The following is a 19,601-nucleotide window of genomic DNA, read 5'->3' as shown; positions in this document are numbered from 1 at the left end:
TCAAAATGGACCATCCTGGATATATTCTATGATGGTCTGTCTGAATTATCAAAGATGTCATTGGACCATTGATAAACCCATATTTTGTGATGTATTTTGTGCTTAGTTTGAGTGATTTATTCAATCCTTCACCTACTTATTCATATTAATTTCATGGTTTTACTTTCCCTTCCCTATTATGTGATGTATGTGAAAAACATGTTTCCTATGCTTTAAAATTAATTATTTTAATTACCTTTATTTTCATTCGATGCCGTGATTAGTGTGTTGAGTAGTTTCAGATCTTCTAAGGCAGAATGACTTAAAGGATGAAAAAGGAAACATACAAAAATGGAAGGAAAGTGCAGAATGGAGTTTTGCAGAACTGGCATCCACGCGATCGCATGGATGACGCGATCGCGTGCCAAGAGCGAAGAAGCAGCGACGCGGCCGCATGATTGACGCGACCGCGCGACTTGAGCAAATCGCATACGACGCAGCCGCATGACTGACGCGACCGCGTGACAAGAAAAGCCCCGAATGACGCGACCGCGTGACCCACGCGAACGCGTGACAGAGGCCACGCACCAGAAATTGTAGAAGACGCTCCCAGCGAATTCTGAGGCCCTTTTTGGCCCAAATCCAAGTCCAGAAGGCATAGACCAGAGGTTATGAAGTGAGGGAATGCATCCATTCAGAGAGAGCTCGCCACTTTAGTTTAGTTTTCATGATTTAGATTTAGTTTTGAGAGAGGTTCTCTCCTCTCTCTCTTAGGATTAGGATTTAGGACTTCTCTTAGTTTTAAGAGTGACTCTCAATCCCAGGTTTAATGCTTCTTTTAATTTAAGCTTCCCTTTTACTTTTATTCATGCCATTATTTTAGAGGATTATTTACTTTTATAGTTTAATTTATGAATTCTTCCATGTTACAGATTACTATTTTGAATTAATGTTATTTGAGGTATTTCAGTTTATGATTGCTTTAGTTTATTTATTAGTTGCAATTATCCCCATTTGAGGATAGTTTTATTCCAGCAATTTTACTCTTTTCCCTTTTGGTCCTAGTTAAGAAATCAGTAACTCAGGAGTTATCTTAGCTCAATATAATTGATAACTGTTATCTTTGCTAATTGAACTGAACTTCAATAATCCCAATCTTTTCTTAGGAAATAAATAGGATTCGAAGGTCAAACTAATTAGTCCCTTGACTTTCCTTTGCCTTAGTAAAGGTTGACTAAGTGAAATTAAGATTCAACTTTCATTGTTGTTGATAAGAATAACTAAGCCTGGACTTCCAATTTCTCAGACCTTGCCAAAAGTTTGCTTTACAGTATTTATTTATTTTAATTGCCATTTAAATTATTTGTCATATTTATTCCTTACTCTCAACCCCGATTTATAATCTTCATAGCCAATAATAAGAACATACTTCCCTGCAGTTCCTTAAGAAGACGACCCGAGGTTTGAATACTTCGGTTAACAATTTAAAAAGGGGTTTGTTACTTGTGACAACCAAAATGTTTGTAAGAAAGGTTGATTGCTTGGTTTAGTAACTATACTTGCAACGAGTATTTACCATAACTTCTAAACCATCAATCTTTCGCTCTTTCAACCATTCTGCAGGTGGATCCATTCACCTAAAGAAAACACCTGCAGAAGCTCAAGAACTCATTGACATGGTTGCAAATAACCAGTTCATGTACACTTCTGAAAGGAATCCTATGAGTAATGGGACGCCTCAGAGGAAGGGAGTTCTTGAAATTGATACTCTGAATGCCATATTGGCTCAGAATAAAATATTGACTCAGCAAGTCAATATGATTTCTCAGAGTCTGAATGGATTGCAAGCTGCATCCAACAGTACTAAAGAGGCATCTTTTGAAGAAGAAGCTTATCATCCTGAGAACCCTGCAATAGCAGAGGTGAATTACATAGGTGAACCCTATGAAAATACCTATAATCCCTCATGGAGAAATCATCTAAATTTCTCATGGAAGGATCAACAAAAGCCTCAACAAGGCTTTAATAATGGTGGAAGAAATAGGTTTAGCAATAGCAAGCCTTTTCCATCATCATCTCAGCAACAGACAGAAAATTCTGAGCAGAATCCATCTAGCTTAGCAAATATAGTCTCTGATCTATCTAAGGCCACTCTAAGTTTCATGAATGAAACAAGGTCCTCCATTAGAAATTTGGAGGCACAAATGGGCCAGTTGAGTAAAAGGGTCACTGAAACTCCTCCTAGTACTCTCCCAAGCAATACAGAAGAGAATCCAAAAAGAGAGTACAAGGCCATTACCTTACTTGGTGTGGCCGAACCCAGAGAGGAGGAGAAGGATGTGAATCCTAGTGAGGAAGACCTCATGGGACGTTCATTGACCTATAAGGAGATTCCCTTTGAGGAACCAAAGGAATCTGAGGCTCATCTAGAGACCATAGAGATTCCATTGAACCTCCTTTTACCATTCATGAGCTCTGATGACTATTCTTCCTCTGAAGAAGATGAAGACATCAGTGAAGAGCAGGTTGCTAATTATCTAGGAGCCATCATGAAGTTAAATGCCAGTTTATTTGGTAATGATACTTGGGAGGATGAACCCCCCTTGTTCACCAATGAACTGAGTGCATTGATAAGGCAGACATTGCCTCAGAAGAAACCGGATCCCGGAAAGTTTTTCATACCTTGTACCATAGGCACCATGACCTTTGAGAAGGCTCTGTGTGACCTTGGGTCAGGGATAAACCTCATGCCACTCTCTGTAATGGAGAAATTGGGAATCTTTGAGGTACAAGCTGCAAGAATCTCACTAGAAATGGCAGACAAATCAATGAAACAGGCTTATGGATTAGTAGAGGACTTGTTAGTAAAGATTGAAGGCCTTTACATCCCTGCTGATTTCATAATCCTAGACATTGGGAAGGATGAGGATGAATCCATCATCCTTGGAAGATCCTTCCTAGCCACAGCAAAAGCTGTGATTGATGTGGATAGAGGAGAGTTGGTCCTTCAACTGAATGAGGACTACCCTTGTTTTTAAAACTCAAGGTTCTCCTTCTGTAACCATGGAGAGGAAGCATGAAAAGCTTCTCTCACTGCAGAGTCAACCAAAGCCCCCACAGTCAAACTCTAAGTTTGGTGTTGGGAGGCCACAACCAAACTCTAAGTTTGGTGTTGAACCCCCACATTCAAACTCTAAGTTTGGTGTTGGGAGGTGACGTTAGGATTTTTGCCAGTAAAGAATTTTATAAAAACAGTCGCGTTGTAGATACAGTCTCTAAACCAACAGAAATCCCTTCGTACAAACGTTTTGGTTGTCAAAAGTAACAAACCCCTAAATAAATTGATAACCGAAGTATTCAAACCTCGGGTCGTCTTCTCAAGGAACTGCAGGGAAGTATGTTCTTATTATTGGTTATGGAGGTTATAAATTGGGGTTTTGAGAATGAGGAGCGAATGGTTTAATTAGCAATTAAAGTAAATAAAGAACAAGTAATTTAAATGGCAAGTAAAATAAATAGATGACTGTAAATAAACTTTTGGCAAGGTATGAGAAATTAGAGATCCTATCCTAGCTATCCTTATCAATGATGATGAAAATTGAATCTTAATTCCACTTTGTTAACCTTTACTAAGGCAAAGGAAGGTCAAGGGATTAATTGGTTTGATCTTCGGATCCTATTTATTTTCTAAGAAAAGATTGGGATTATTGAAGTTCAATTTAATTAACAAAGATAACAATTATCAATCATGTTTGAGTTTGATAACTCCTGAGTTACTGATTTCTTAACCAAGACCAAAAGGAGAAAAGTAAATCTACTGGAATAAAAATGTCTTCAGATGGGAATAACAATAATGTAAATAAAAGAAAGCAATAATAAACTGAAATACCTCAAATAACATTAATTCAAAGAGTAATCTGTAACATAGAAGAATTCATAAATAAAATTGGGAAAATAATAAAAAGGAATATTGAACCTGATAAAAAGAGATAATCCTAAAAGCGCATAAAATCCTAATTCTAAATCCTAATCCTAAAGAGAGAGGAGAGAATCTCCCTCTCAAAACTAAATCTAAATTATGGAAAACTAACTAATTGGAGACTCTCTTTGAATGGATGCATTCCCCCACTTCATAACCTCTGGTCTATGCCTTCTGGACTTGGATTTGGGCCAAAAAGGGCTTCAGAATTCGCTATGAGCATTTTTTGCAATTTCTGGTGCGTAGCCTCTATCACGCGTCCGCATGGGTCACGCGGTCGCGTCATTCGGAGTTTTCCTTGTCACGCGGTCGTGTCAGTCATGCGACCGCGTCATATGTGTTTCGGTCGAGGCGCGCGGTCGCGTCAGTCATGCGGCCGTGTCAATGCCTTTTCGCGCTGGCATGCGGCTGCATCGCCCATGCGATCGCGTGGCTGCCAGTTTCTTCAAAAACTCTGTTTTGTACTTTCTTTCCATTTTTGTATATTTTCTTTCCATCCTTTAAGTCATTCCTGCCTTAGAAGATCTGAAACTACTCAACACACGAATCACGTCATCGAATGGAAATAAAGGGTAATCAAAATAATTATTTTTAAGCATAGGAAACATATTTTTCACATACATCACATAATAAGGAAGGGAAAGTAAAACCATGTAATTAATATGAATAAGTGGGTGAAGGATTGAATAAATCACTCAGATTAAGCACAAAATATATCATAAAATATGGGTTTATCAACCTCCCCACACTTAAACAATAGCATGTCCTAATGCTAAGTCCAAGATAAATAGTAAGTTAGGTTAAAGTGGTGGAATGCCATGCAATGCAATCTAATCTAAATGCAACTACCTAGATGCATCATGCAATTCTAATTTTTATTCACTTGTATATAAAGCTTGCATGTAGTTGAATTAATTCACATTCTCAAGGAGTCATATATATAGCCAAACCTTAGATAGTTGATAAAGTGCCTTTACAATTGAAATGGGAGAGAAAAACATTTTATAAACTTGCAAGACAATTAATAATTTCAGCAGAGATATATGTTAATGAGCTATTGAACCCTCACTGGATTTTGTGTTTACTCTCTAGTCACTCAGTGTTTATTGGGTTAATCACTCTATTCTTCTTTTTATTCTTACTTTCTATAACTTTGTTCTTCATCTAACCAATCAACAATTATAGAATATAGACATACTAAAAATTATGAGGTCTTTAGTTGAGGTTGTAATGGGGCCAAGGTAAAGGTAAGGGTATATGTATAAGGCTAAGTGAACTAATAAGTGAATCCTTAATTAGTCTAAGATTTCACCTAACATACAGACTTTGTAAAGCAAAACTTCTTTACCTATGTTTCCACTTTTTCCCACTTTTGATGTTGCATGCTCATACTTTAACTTTTGTCCCATGTGCATTTATTTTGCATTTGGGGAATCCTTTTGTATCCCCTTTATTCCAATACTGAAAAATAACATTTTTTTTATTGCACATGGTAATTCAATTATTTGATTTTACATGAGCATGCTTCCCAAAATTTTTATTTAAATAATTTTATTCTTTTCAACTTTTCTACCTTTTGTTTTTATCATCCATGTTCCCAATAGGTTTCCCACACTTAAACAATTACACACTTTCTATCTTAAGCTAACCAAGGATTCAACTTGGGATTTTTATTTTGTTTTTCTGCTTAAGGCTAGTATTGTGGCTTATAGAATAAGAGGGGATTTAAAGGCTCAAGGGGCTAACAAGGGTGATGTAAAGAGTAGGCTAATTTGGGATAAGTGAGCTAAAATTGAACAATGGTCTCAATCACTCTCTTGGTATGTATTTCTATTCTATAATCGGACATATAGATTAAAACAAAGTAAAGAACACCAGAATAAATAAGGAGGGTGGAACACACAGGAATAAAATTTATGGTTTGAATGTAACCATACAATTAAGCTCAAAACTCACAGGCTGTGTGTTCTCTAACTCAAAAATCATATATCAGTTATGTATGTCATGCAAGTAAAATTAAAAGTTCCCATTATTCTCAATGTAAAACTTAAGGTGGCTTTAAAGTTCTAGTGTTCCTCCTTGATGAAATGTTGTTAACTAACTAACATGTAATGCTATATACACAAGGTGTGTGGATTGTTTCTATTATGTTCAAGTTCCTAGTTTACTTCCTTTTTATATTTTCAATATAAACTAAGCTATCTTATGCTAAAAAGGGTAAACTATACTAATTAATCCACAATTTCTATAACTAATAAGTTAGAATTGCAACTAAACTAAATGGCTAAAATATGAACTAAAGTGCGAAATGCAGAAAATAGAGTATAAATACATGAAAATAGCAATGTATAAGTATTGGGAAAATAAAAATAAAAATAAAGAGAAAAATACAGAAAAATAGCAAAATAAAATGAAAGAGTCTGTAGTGGTTCACCGAAAAAATATGCCAGAGATGGCGACCTCCCCACACTTAAAATGAAGCATCGTCCCTGATGCTCACTCAAGTAGGGTGTGAAGGGGTGTCATCACTGGAAGGACGGGTAGCTGGAGTCTCTGTGGTGGCGGTCTGAGGATCTGCCTGCTGCAGAGGAGGTGCTGACTGGATAGGGATCTCGGGGTCTACAGCCTGAATTTGAGGCAGAGCCTCCTGATGTGATGCGGCCTGCTCTGTGCCTGCCTGCGCAGCCTTGCTCTGTGGATGGGTCTCTGCCTCGTGATCATCCGCCTCCTCCTCAGATGCCTCAGATGGTGTGTCAGGCTCGGAGGGGATGTCGCCAGATCGTATCATCAGCTTCAGGTGCTCATAGCGTCGCTTGTTGCGACGCTCCATCTGGTCAAGCCGTCGAAATAGGCGGTGCACTAGGTGATAGATGGGCTCTGAGGCAGGTGGAGGTACAGTGGTGGTAGCAGGGGTAGCTATGGAAGAAGAGGGGCCGGCAAATGGTATGGCTGTCTCAGCAGTAGCAGTGAGGAATGGAGGTCTGTTGTCCAAAGCCAAAAAGTTCCTACTGTGAGGGATAATCTTCTTGCATTCTGCAGCAGGTGGCTTCTCATCAGCATCCTCCCAAGGCACGTCAGCTCGACGGCCTAGCTGTGTAATCAGATAAGGAAAGGGAAGAGTGCCTCAGACGTGGACCCTGGCCATATAGTACTGGATAAAGCGTGGCAGATACAGGTCCTTACCCTCCATCACACACCATAGGAGGGTGATCATAGCGGCTGATATCTCAGTCTCGTGAGTACTCAGCATAATGAAGTTGCTAAGTATCTGATGCCATAGCCGAGCCTTATCATTCAAGTAAATCCGCTTGATTCCCTTTGGCATGGTAGTGTTCTGACCCATAATCCAAGGAACGGTCGGGTCAAGGGCTATCCTGGCCTTGACTGCATCCCAATCAAACTTCATGAAGCGCATATCCTCCTCAACTCTTTGATAACCATCCAGCTGATTAGATTTAGGCAGAAGTTTCAGAACATCTTCAATGGCCTCTTCAGTGAAGTAATTGCAGTAGAATTCCCTTACCCAAGATGCATTGACCTCAGTCAGGTTTCTCTCCAGGAAGAACCAGCCTCTTTGTTTGATCTGATCAGAGGTGTATTACTGGAGTTCTTCTGGGATCTTCAGAGTCCTCTCCAGGTACAGGTTCCTGGAGGTTGCAAACACCGGATACTTCAGCTCACAGTATCGGTTTGCAAACTTTACTGGATGAGTAGCAGGGAGTAGCTAGTCGGCCTTCTCCTGCGGGGTAAAGTTTTTCTCCCGCCAGGAGTCATCGTGCATGATATCCATGATGGACATAGCGGATTCTCCTCTTTTATGTTTGCCAGTAGTAGCCTTTTCTTTTCCTTTTCTTTGGCTGGCAGACATCCTGAAAAACAGAAAACCAGGATATAATAAAAAAAATAGGGAAAACAAATAGGCAAATAATCAAAAGAAACACAAAGTGGCAAAGGAGCAATAGAAGAGGAGATTGAGTTAAGCAAATTTGCATTAAGGATTGTACAAGAGTTAGAATACTGAGAAGAAAAATGTCACAATCCAAAATGTACTTCAGTTCAAGTTAATTAGAAAAAGTATCATCATGCCTTGGTTAGAATGTTAAAAGAAAGTGAAAAACCAGAAGAAATGTTTTGAAAGGGTAGGTTTGGTTAGAAACGAAAAATAGTTTAGGAAGTTAAAATTAGTGAGTTAGTAAAAAGTGGGTAAAGTAAGTGGCATAATGATCATATTCCAAGTAACAGGCATTCACAAATAGAAGCTATAGGTAACTCATATCCAAACAAGGAAATTAAGTTGATGATGATTCAGATAGATATAGAAATAGCAAAAATTGGAATCTAAACATCAAAAATGCAGATGAAGAACCAGGAAATCAAAAAGAATAAGAAAGCTTGCCCTAGCATTCATGAATTGGTTTGGTAAAAGCAGAGTAAAGCAGAGTTTAAACAGCCAAAACCAAAACATGAATGAAAGTCAAAAACAGTTTATAAAAATTTGGGCAGCATTCCGGCTGAAATTGGATTGTCCCGGAAAATAAACAACAATCAAAATAGTTCATATGAATTAAAAATACAGCTGTACTTACATATAGGGAATATGAACGTGAAAAAGCAGTGTAAAGAGCAGCATGAAACAGTAAATTTCAGCATATGAACAATACGAACATCACAGCAACAACAGAATTGCGAATTGATAAAACAAGAAACACGAACAGTGCAATTAAACAGGCCTAAATCCACTAACTACATCCTAGGCTACCTAACAACCTAAAATCCACTACAACATGCATATCTAACTAGCCTAAATATGAACATAAACATAAAAATATGAATTAACTACGAATGGATAGAAGGGTGGCGTTCGTTGGAACCTGGTAGGCGAATTAAGGAGAGTGGGGCAGAGAGGTGGCTGGGGGATGGTGGCGGTGGCGTCGGGCGCGGCAGAGGAGGGTGGCAGAGGCGGCGGCGGTTGCTATTTGGAGGCAGGGGCTTCGGGAAGGGCAATGGGGGTGGGGGGAGAGAGAGGGAAGGAAGGGAAGGGTGGCTTGGGTGGCGGATGGGGACGCGGCGGTGACGGCGGCGCGGTAGGGTGGTGATTGCGGAGGGGGGCAGTGGCGGTGGAGGGAGGAAGGAGAAGGAAGAAGAAGAAAGAAGGGGAAAGAGGAAGGGGGTGGGTGGCGACGGGGTCTGGGTGGTCGGTGGGGTGGCGGCGGTCGGTGATGGTGGCTGGGTGGTGGTGGTGTGATTGGAGAAGAAGAGAGGGAGGAGAGGGGTTTGGGGGGGGGGTGCGAATGGTAGGGTTCGCGTGACTGGGGTGGTTATAAATTTGAATCCACGCGATCGCGTGGGGCACGCAGTCACGTGGCTGGAGTGAAATGGGGGTCGATGCAATCGTGTGAGTGGCGCAATCGCATGGGATAGCTAAAAGAGTGAATGACGTGATCGCCTGGGGCATGCGATCGCGTCGCTGGAAGTTATGCTAAACGCACGAATCCAGTGTCGTTTCAGCGCAACTCTCTGTCTCCTTTAGGGGTGTTGTGTAATCCATACAAGGACGCGATCGCGTGGGCTGTTTGTGCGAAACACACAATGGCCGCATGATTCCAGCCTAACTTTCTGGACGTTGGATCTTTACGCCGATCTCCAGATCACGTGGCCGCGTGAATGACGCGGTCGCGTGGGAAGTGTTTTTCGCAACTTGACGCGATCACATGAATGATGCGGTCGCGTCGCACACCCTTTTTTTTGTGCAAAATGCAGAATGCAATGCTAATATGAATGTTATTCATGATTCCAGGTTCAATGAAGTAAAATAAAATAAAACTCAAAAATAAACAAAACGGAATAAAATTAAAATTGAAAAAAAGGAACGATTATACCATGGTGGGTTGTCTCCCACCTAGCACTTTTAGTTAAAGTCCTTAAGTTGGACATTGGATGAGCTTCCTGTTATAGTGGCTTGTGCTTAAATTCATCCAGAAATCTCCACCAACGCTTGGAATGCCAATAGCCTCCGGGGTCCCAAACTAGGCATGTAAAGCTTCTGAGCAGCTTCAAATAGATTCTCAGGCTCCCGGGGTGACGAGTGTCAGAATAGATTCCAGGATCCCAAACTTGACTTTTAAATTCGCCTTCGTCTTGATCTATATTTTTCCATCTGGGCGGTTTAGAAATTAGATTCTCACCAGAATAACCAAACATTTTCCGAGATCCATTTGATAGATCATGATGCTAATCCGCACACTTCGAGTCGAAGCGTGGAACCTTATTGAACCTTGTGCACCAGCTCTGAGTACGAGCCATTTCCCTTTTACTCTTAAAGCCACAGAGAGCTCTAAGCTGGCCATCTGTTTCAAGCAAACCATATTCAAGTGGAAAAATAGAGCTAAAGGTTAAGGATTGTACCCACTTGAAGCTTGTATTGGGTGGTAATGGCCTTGGGATAGGTGGTTCCAGTGGTTCTGTGAGTTTTACTCCCTTGTGCTCTTCTGTGAAATTCTTCACTTCTTTGCAAGATTCTTCAAATGTATCCATGTCCTGATCAAAGCCTTCTATGTCTTCCTCGTCACTCAAGTCATAAACGGGAGGTTGGGAAAAGTCTACCTCTGTATCATCTTCGTACTCGCTTGGGGAAGATTCTTCGATCTCAGAAAATTCGCTCGTGGATGCAAGTTCATTACTAGAAGAACTGGACTTGTGACTATCATCATCAAGAGAATTTGCTTCTTGGGTTATTCCATCTAGTTCTTCATAAGAGACTTGCTTTGGGGGTTGTACACTATCCTCTTTAGCATCAATTGTAACGGCCTTGACAGAATTCTCCACAACTCTGGGTTCCCATGGAAGTTCAGCGTCTCCTAAGTCTTCAACCAACTCTTCTTCTTGTATAATGACAGCTTCTTCTGCTTGTTCTAGTACGAAGTCATGCTCTGTCTTGTCCACTGGAGTTTCTAATATCTCCTTCATGCTACGCTTTTCATTAGATTGCCCACATGGGGCTCTGGGAGGCCCTTGAATGTTCGAACGTCTAGAAGATAATTGACTTATTGCTTGCTCCAGTTGATGAAGGGTTGTTTGAAGTTGACCTACTGTTCCCTTGAGGCAAACTTCTGATTCTCGGAGTGATGGATTTGGACGTGGTACATTGGGAAGTGGTGGTGTTTTGGAGTAATTGGATTGGAATCGGGGTAAATGAGGATTATATGGTGGCGAATCGTGAAAAGGAGCTTGTGAGTGTGGTGGTTCAAGGTTGTGTTGAGAGGATGGCCTATAAGCGTAGGGTGGGGCTTGTTGGTAACTACGAGGTTGTCCACCATGTCCATTGCCTTGGTATGCATTGTAGAATGGTCTTTGTCCATGATATCTTGGAGGGTGTTGCTGCCAAAAGGGTTGATCAGATCCTCTTGGCTCCATCCATCTTTGATTGCTCTGACCTTGATGCATGTTCCTGTTATAACTTTCATTCCTTTCAACAATATTAGAACCAAACTCAAAGCGAGAGGGGTGAGAATTCATAGTAGCTAATGAAGATAAAAACGTTGGGATTGCAATTTCCCGGCAACGGTGCCATTTTTTGACGTCGGGATTTTTGCCAGTAAAGAATTTTATAAAAATAGTCGCGTTGTAGATACAGTCTCTAAACCAACAGAAATCCCTTCGTACAAACGTTTTGGTTGTCACAAGTAACAAACCCCTAAATAAATTGATAACTGAAGTATTCAAACCTCGGGTCGTCTTCTCAAGGAACTACAGGGAAGTATGTTCTTATTATTGGTTATGGAGGTTGTAAATTGGGGTTTTGAGAATGAGGAGCGAATGGTTTAATTAGCAATTAAAGTAAATGAAGAACAAGTAATTTAAATGGCAAGTAAAATAAATAGATGACTGTAAATAAACTTTTGGCAAGGTATGAGAAATTAGAGATCCTATCCTAGCTATCCTTATCAATGATGATGAAAATTGAATCTTAATTCCACTTTGTTAACCTTTACTAAGGCAAAGGAAGGTCAAGGGATTAATTGGTTTGATCTTCGGATCCTATTTATTTCCTAAGAAAAGATTGGGATTATTGAAGTTCAATTTAATTAACAAAGATAACGATTATCAATCATGTTTGAGTTTGATAACTCCTGAGTTACTGATTTCTTAACCAAGACCAAAAGGAGAAAAGTAAATCTACTGGAATAAAAATGTCTTCAGATGGGAATAACAATAATGTAAATAAAAGAAAGCAATAATAAACTGAAATACCTTAAATAACATTAATTCAAAGAGTAATCTGTAACATAGAAGAATTCATAAATAAAATTAGGAAAATAATAAAAAGGAATATTGAACCTGATAAAAAGAGATAATCCTGAAAGCGCATAAAATCCTAATTCTAAATCCTAATCCTAAAGAGAGAGGAGAGAATCTCCCTCTCAAAACTAAATCTAAATCATGGAAAACAAACTAATTGGAGACTCTCTTTGAATGGATGCATTCCCCCACTTCATAACCTCTGGTCTATGCCTTCTGGACTTGGATTTGGGCCAAAAAGGGCTTTAGAATTCCCTATGAGCGTTTTCTGCAATTTCTGGTGCGTGACCTCTGTCACGCGTCCGCGTGGGTCATGCGGTCGCGTCATTCGGCGTTTTCCTTGTCACGTGGTTGCGTCAGTCATGCGACCGCGTCATATGTGTTTCGCTCGAGGCTCGCGGTCGCATCAGTCATGCGGCCGCGTCAATGCCTTTTCGCGCTGGCATGCGGCCGCGTCGCCCATGCGATCGCGTGGCTGCCAGTTTCTTCAAAAACTCTGTTTTATGCTTTCCTTCCATTTTTGTATGTTTCCTTTCCATCCTTTAAGTCATTCCTGCCTTAGAAGATCTGAAACTACTCAACACACGAATCACAGCATCGAATGGAAATAAAGGGTAATCAAAATAATTATTTTTAAGCATAGGAAACATGTTTTTCACATACATCACATAATAAGGAAGGGGAAGTAAAACCATGTAATTAATATGAATAAGTGGGTGAAGGATTGAATAAATCACTCAGATTAAGCACAAAATATATCATAAAATATGGGTTTATCAAGAGGTCCCAACAATGCTCTGAATATCTGTGAGGCTCCATGAGAGCTCATTGTCAAGCTATTGACATTAAAGAAGCGCTTGTTGGGAGGCAACCCAATGTTATTTAACTATATTTAATTATTTTCCATTTCTATTTTATGTTTTCTTTAGGTTGATGATCATGTGAAGTCACAAAAATTACTGAAAAATAAAAAACAGAATGAAAAATAGCATTAAAAATAGCTCACCCTGGAGGAAGAACTTACTGGCGTTTAAACGCCAGTAAGAAGCATCAAATTGGCATTTAACGCCAGAAAGAAGCATCAAGCTGGCATTAAACGCCAGAAACACGCACCAGACTGGCGTTTAACGCCAGAACAGAGCATGGAAGCGGCGTTAAATGCCAGAAACAAGCAGCAAGCTGGTGTTTAACGTCAGACATGCACTCTAAGGGCATTTTGCACGCCTAATTGGAGTAGGGAAGCTAAGTCCTTGACCCCACTGGATCTGTGGACCTCACAGGATCCCCACCTACCCCACCTCTTCTTCTCTCCTCTTCACACCTTTTCATAACTCTTTTTCCAAAATACCCTTCACCAATCACCTCCATACCTCTTCTCCAAATACCCTTAACCACTCACAACCATCACTTCTCCCCCTTGGCCGAATACACCTTCTCCCTCCATCTCCTTGATGCGTCACTAGCATTTTTCTGTTAGTTTTAGTTGTTTTATGCATTTTCTTGAGCTTAAAGTAACCAAAAATGGTTAAATGAAGAACAAAGTAATGAACCATCCAAACAATATGATTTTGATGCAAATTCCATGAGTTTTAGTTGTATTACTTAAATGCTATGAATGAAAGATTTCTCATGAAATTTTGCAAGACTTTGATGCAATTGTTTGGATGATTTCAGGGAAGAAGAGGCTAAGCAAGGAAGCAACAAAATCAATAAAGGAAGCTTGAATATCACATGTGGAGTTTAAGTTCCAGTTTAAGCCTAAACTGGAGCTTAAACGCCAAAATCATGAAGGATAAGAAATGCTGGGATTGAAGTTTAACCTCCAGTTTGACCTCAAACTGGAGGTTAAACGCCAGAATGAAAAGCCTCACTTAAGGAGCATTCCACGTTTAACCTCCAGTTTGACCTCAAACTGGAGGTTAAACGCCAGAATGAGTATGCCACCCAGGGAGGAGTTCCACGTTTAACCTCCAGTTTGACCTCAAACTGGAGGTTAAACGCCAGAACCAGGAAGAGTACCAGGGGCCATTCCACGTTTAAGCTCCAGTTTGACTCAAACTGGAGCTTAAACGTGTTCGATAGTTTTTTCACTCCAGGGTTGCTCTCTCCATCTCCACGTTTAACCTCCAGTTTGACCCCAAACTGGAGGTTAAACGTGTTCGACACCTCCAGGGCCACCATTCCAAGCTTCCACGTTTAACCTCCAGTTTGACCTCAAACTGGAGGTTAAACGTGTTCGACACCTCCAGGGCCACCATTCCAAGCTTCCACGTTTAACCTCCAGTTTGACCTCAAACTGGAGGTTAAACGTGTTCGACCTCCAGGGCTGCCCTTCCTATCTCCACGTTTAAGCTTCAGTTTAACCTTAAACTGAAGCTTAAACGTGTTCGACTACATGACTCTCCAGGGCTACCTTCTTCCATTTCCACGTTTAAGCTTCAGTTTAACCTTAACTGAAGCTTAAACGTGCTTCTACAAATGGCCTCACTGGAAGTGTCTGGCGTTTAAGTTGCAGTTTAAGCTTAAACTACAACTTAAACGCCACTCTTGAAAAGGGTTTCTGGGCCAAAAATATTGTGATTTAAGTTAGTCTTTGAGCACAATTATTAACTTAAACTTACTTTGGTATGAAACCCAATTGAATATCATGGTTTATGGGATTGGGCCTGAAGGATTGATGAGTTTGAAATCTCAATTTATTTGAGTCATGTGTCATTATTTGATTATCACTAAGTTGGCTCAATAAATGTTACAGGATCTGGATCAACAACCTCATCAAGATTATGGATCATAAACCCAAGGCAAAAGGAAAGCAAGGAGAGGCCTCAAAGCCCAAGAAGCACAACTGAAGCTCAATATAGAAAGTGTATAAATAGGATAGAAGTTAAGTTAGAGGGGACTTTCACTTTTAGCCAGTTTTCCTTTCTTGTAATTGAATTCAGAGCTATGACTCACTAAACCCCCTTTCATTGGGTTAGGGAGCTCTATTGTAATTCAATGAATCAATAATAGTTTATCTTTTTCTTCAATCTTTTCTCTTGAATTTTGTTAGAAAGCTTCTCGATCTAATTCCATTGAGTAGTTGTCTTGGGAAAGAAACTACTCATACTTGGAATCCTTCGGAGCCTTGGGAAAGGAATGGAGGATTCATGCTAGAGAAGCTTTCTCACAGTGGATTGGATTGGGGTTTGGATGGATATTATGACATGTAATCCTACCAAATTGTGGTTCATGAAATTGTGTGGTATAATCAGTGATCAAGCATCATCTCTTCTTATGAACATTTAAACCAAGGGATTGGGAATTTGTTTGTTTTTAGAGAGCATTGGTGAGCCAAGGAATTGGGATCCAATCATATAAGATTGCCAAGCAAAATTCAATGAATGCATTGGTTGAGGAAGAGATTTACATGTTTTGATTCGGAGATTTCAATATCTCCTAAACCCAATGAATTCCCCATTTTTGATTTCCACTTTCTCTTTACATTCTGCAATTCAATTCTTGCAATCATCCCCATTCCCATTTAATTTTAGCAATTTACATTCTGCTCTTTAATTCATGCAATTTAAGATTCAGCCATTTAATTTTCTTGTCATTTACTTTTCCCGCCAATTTTACATTCCGCAATTCTCATCTCAAATCTTGATTCCGCTCAACTAGAACACACTTCTAATCCGAATTGCTCACTCAACCAATCCTTGTGGGATTCGACCTCACTCTATTGTGAGTTTTTACTTGACGACGATAACCGGTGCACTTGCCGGAAGGAATTTTGCCGATCGTGCAATTTCCTAAATCGTAGCATAACACGTTTATGCGCATCAAGTTTATGGCGCCGTTGCCGGGGATTGGTTTTCGATTGACAATTCTCAAATTGGAAGCTAACTAGATTGAGCAATTTTCTCTTGCTTTGTTAATTCTGTTCTAGATGCTTGTTGAATTTTAATTTCTGCACTTGGTTACATGCTTTCCTTCTTTATGCCTTTAAATTCATGCAACTAACTCACTGACTCACTAACTGTTTGAATTAATTCCTCAATTGAGCTAACCATACTCTTCCATTAACCAAGAGTATTTTACTTGTTTGTGTTTGAGCTGTGTTCTTGTATGACAGGTAGGAGAGGAGAGACATCAACTCCTCCATATACCGAACCGGAAAGGACCCTTCATAGACTTAGAAGGGAAGCAAGAGGGAAGAGAGTAGTGGGAGAAGAGGAATCTGAAGGAGAATCTGAGGACAATTTTGAGGAAGCTCTAGATCTCAACATGGATAGAGAAGTTCACAACCATGAGAGAGCTGATGGAAACAATGCCATTCCTGAGAGGAGGGTTCTTAGTTCATACATAAACCCAACCTCTGGGAATTGTGGTAGTAGCATCCAGAAACCACCCATTCAGGCCAACAATTTTGAGCTCAAGCCACAGCTAATATCATTGGTGGAAAATCATTGTTCCTTTGGAGGAAGTGCTAATGAAGACCCAAACCAACATCTCACAAAGTTCCTGAGAATTTGTGACACTGTGAAGTCCAATGGAGTCCAGGAAGATGCCTATAAACTGCTCTTGTTCCCATTTTCACTTAGGGACAAGGCAGCTAAGTGGCTGGAATCATTCCCAAGGGGGAGTCTAACCACATGGGATGAGGTGGAAGGCAAGTTTCTGGCATGTTTCTACCCTCCACAAAAGGTCAATAGGCTTCGATCTGAGGTCCAGACTTTTAGACAACAAGATGGTGAAACTCTCTACGAGGCATGGGAGAGATTCAAGGACTTGACAAGGAAATGCCCACCAAACATGTTCCATGATTGGGTGCAATTGCACATCTTCTATGATGGGCTCTCTTATGAATCAAGGAAGGCTGTAGACCATTCATCAGGAGGTTCATTGAACAAGAAAAAGACTGTGGAAGAAGCCATTGAAGTGATCGAGACAGTGGCTGAGAATGAGTACTACTATGCATCAGAAAGGCACAACACTAAGGGAGTCATGGAGCTGAACCATGTTGATACAATTCTAGCCCAAAACAAGGTGTTTGCCAAGCAACTAGCAGAGCTTACCAGGCAATTAGAAACAAAGCAAGTGGCTGCAATACACACACAAGATCAAGAGGAAGTAGGCATTGAAGGAGGTGATTGGGATGAGGTTAACTATGTGGGAAACCAACAAAGGCAATCATATGATCCACACTCCAACACTTACAACCCAGGCTGGAGAAACCACCCAAACTTTGGGTGGGGAAACCAACAAACCCAACCACAAAATCACAAACCTTACAACCACAACCAACAAAACAATTCCACATACCAAAACTCCAACCAAAGATCATACCAAGCCACACAAAACACTTACCCCCAATCATCATATCATAGCCAAAATAATCAACATACCCAACCTAATCCGAACCAACAATTTCAAGATCAATTAAACCGGATGGAAGGAATGCTTGCAACCATGAGCCAAGACATAATTGAATTGAAGGCTTTTAAGGAAGAAGTAAATTCTAACTTGCAAAACCAAGGAGCTGCCATCCAGAAGCTAGAAAATCAAATTTTGTATTTGACTAAGCAAGCCCCTGGGACAAGCAGTTCTCATACTGTTAAGGCTATTGCAAGGGAGGAATGTAAGGCCATAACCCTCAGAAGTGGAAAGAATCTAAAGGAGATTTCAAGGGAAACCACAGAGGATGAAGCAAAGGAAAATGTGAAAGACAAAGAACAAGGACAATCTGTTACACCGTTTGCAACAAAAGAAAAAGAAAAAGAGGTCTTGAAACCTTACACACCTAAGGCACCTTATCCTCAACGTTTGATGAAAAGTGAAAAGGATGGCCAATTCTCCAGGTTCTTGGAGATTTTCAAGAAGCTTCAAATCAACATTCCCTTTGCTGAAGCAATAGAGCAAATGCCACTCTATGCAAAATTCTTAAAAGAATTGATGACCAAGAAAAGAAGCTGGAGAAATGAGGAAACTGTGTTGTTAACTGAAGAATGCAGTGCCATCATTCAGCACAAATTGCCTCAGAAATTGAAGGACCCAGGCAGTTTCCAAATCCCCTGTATTATAGGAGAAGTCATGGTGGAGAAGGCCTTGTGTGATTTAGGGGCCAGCATCAATTTGATGTCGCTAACAATGATGAAAAGAATGAAGATTGAAGAGGCCAAACCAACAAGAATGGCCCTCCAATTGGCAGATCGAACTTTTAAATTCCCTCATGGGATAGTTGAGGATTTGTTGGTGAAGGTGGGAGAATTTATATTTCCTGCTGATTTTGTGGTGTTAGATATGGAGGAAGAAGCCAAAGCTTCAATAATTCTGGGAAGACCCTTCCTAGCTACTGCTGGAGCCATCATAGATGTACAAAAGGGTGAACTCACTCTTAGACTCCATGATGAGAAATTGGTGTTTAATGTATTCAAGGCAATGAGCTATCCATCAGAATCACTAAGGGAATGCATGAGGGTTGATGTAGTGGACATTGCAGTACAAGAAACTTTTGAGGAAACAATAAAGGAAGTGGCAGAGGAGGAGTTCACCAAGGATATTGAAGTTAGTGATATCAAGGATGATGACACAACTATGCTAAGCAGGCCAGAGAAAGTGAAAGAAGAAAAGGAAGCACCAAAACCTGAGCTCAAAGCATTGCCCCCTAATCTCAAGTATGCATACTTGGGTAGTGATGAGAGTCACCCTGTTATCATTAGCTCGGCCTTGAGCCAAGAACAAGAAGAAGAATTGATCAAGGTGCTGCAAACTCATCAAGATGCCATTGGATGGACCCTAGCTGATTTGAAGGGGATAAGTTCATCCATATGCATGCATAAAATCTTGTTAGAAGAAGATGCTAGACCTTCCATTCAAGCTCAAAGAAGATTGAATCCCGTCATGAAAGAAGTGGTACAAAAGGAAGTGAGGAAGTTATGGCAGGCAGGGGTAATCTACCCCATTTCTGATAGCCCATGGGTTAGTCCCATCCATGTAGTTCCCAAGAAAGGTGGCATAACGGTGGTGCCAAATGAGAAGAACGAACTCATACCCACAAGAACCGTTACTGGGTGGAGGATGTGCATAGACTACAGGAAGCTCAATGAAGCCACCAGAAAAGATCATTTCCCACTCCCATTCATGGATCAGATGCTTGAAAGGCTTGCCGGACATGCTTACTATTGTTTCTTGGATGGATATTCAGGCTACAACCAAATAGTAGTTGATCCTAATGATCAAGAGAAAACATCATTTGTTTGTCCATATGGAGTTTTTGCTTATAGACGCATGCCCTTTGGATTGTGCAATGCACCTGCCACTTTCCAAAGATGCATGCTGTCCATCTTTTCGGACATGATTGAAA

The 19,601-nt window shown here is 40.4% G+C and overlaps 1 non-coding gene across 1 annotated transcript; it reads right to left on the bottom strand.

Annotated features, from left to right (window-relative positions):
- Positions 1–16,948: 16,948 nt before the first annotated feature.
- On the bottom strand, positions 16,949–17,052 carry LOC148571880 (small nucleolar RNA R71). Its single transcript, XR_015880265.1, has one exon. It is a non-coding gene; the product is annotated as a small nucleolar RNA R71 (small nucleolar RNA).
- Positions 17,053–19,601: the final 2,549 nt, after the last annotated feature.

This window comes from Arachis ipaensis, chromosome B3 (assembly GCF_059453495.1).
Source record: "Arachis ipaensis isolate K30076 ecotype BB chromosome B3, ASM5945349v1, whole genome shotgun sequence".
Classification (NCBI taxonomy): Eukaryota; Viridiplantae; Streptophyta; class Magnoliopsida; order Fabales; family Fabaceae; genus Arachis; species Arachis ipaensis.
Note: the sequence above shows the minus strand (reverse complement) of the source record. Positions and strands in the feature narration are given on the sequence as shown.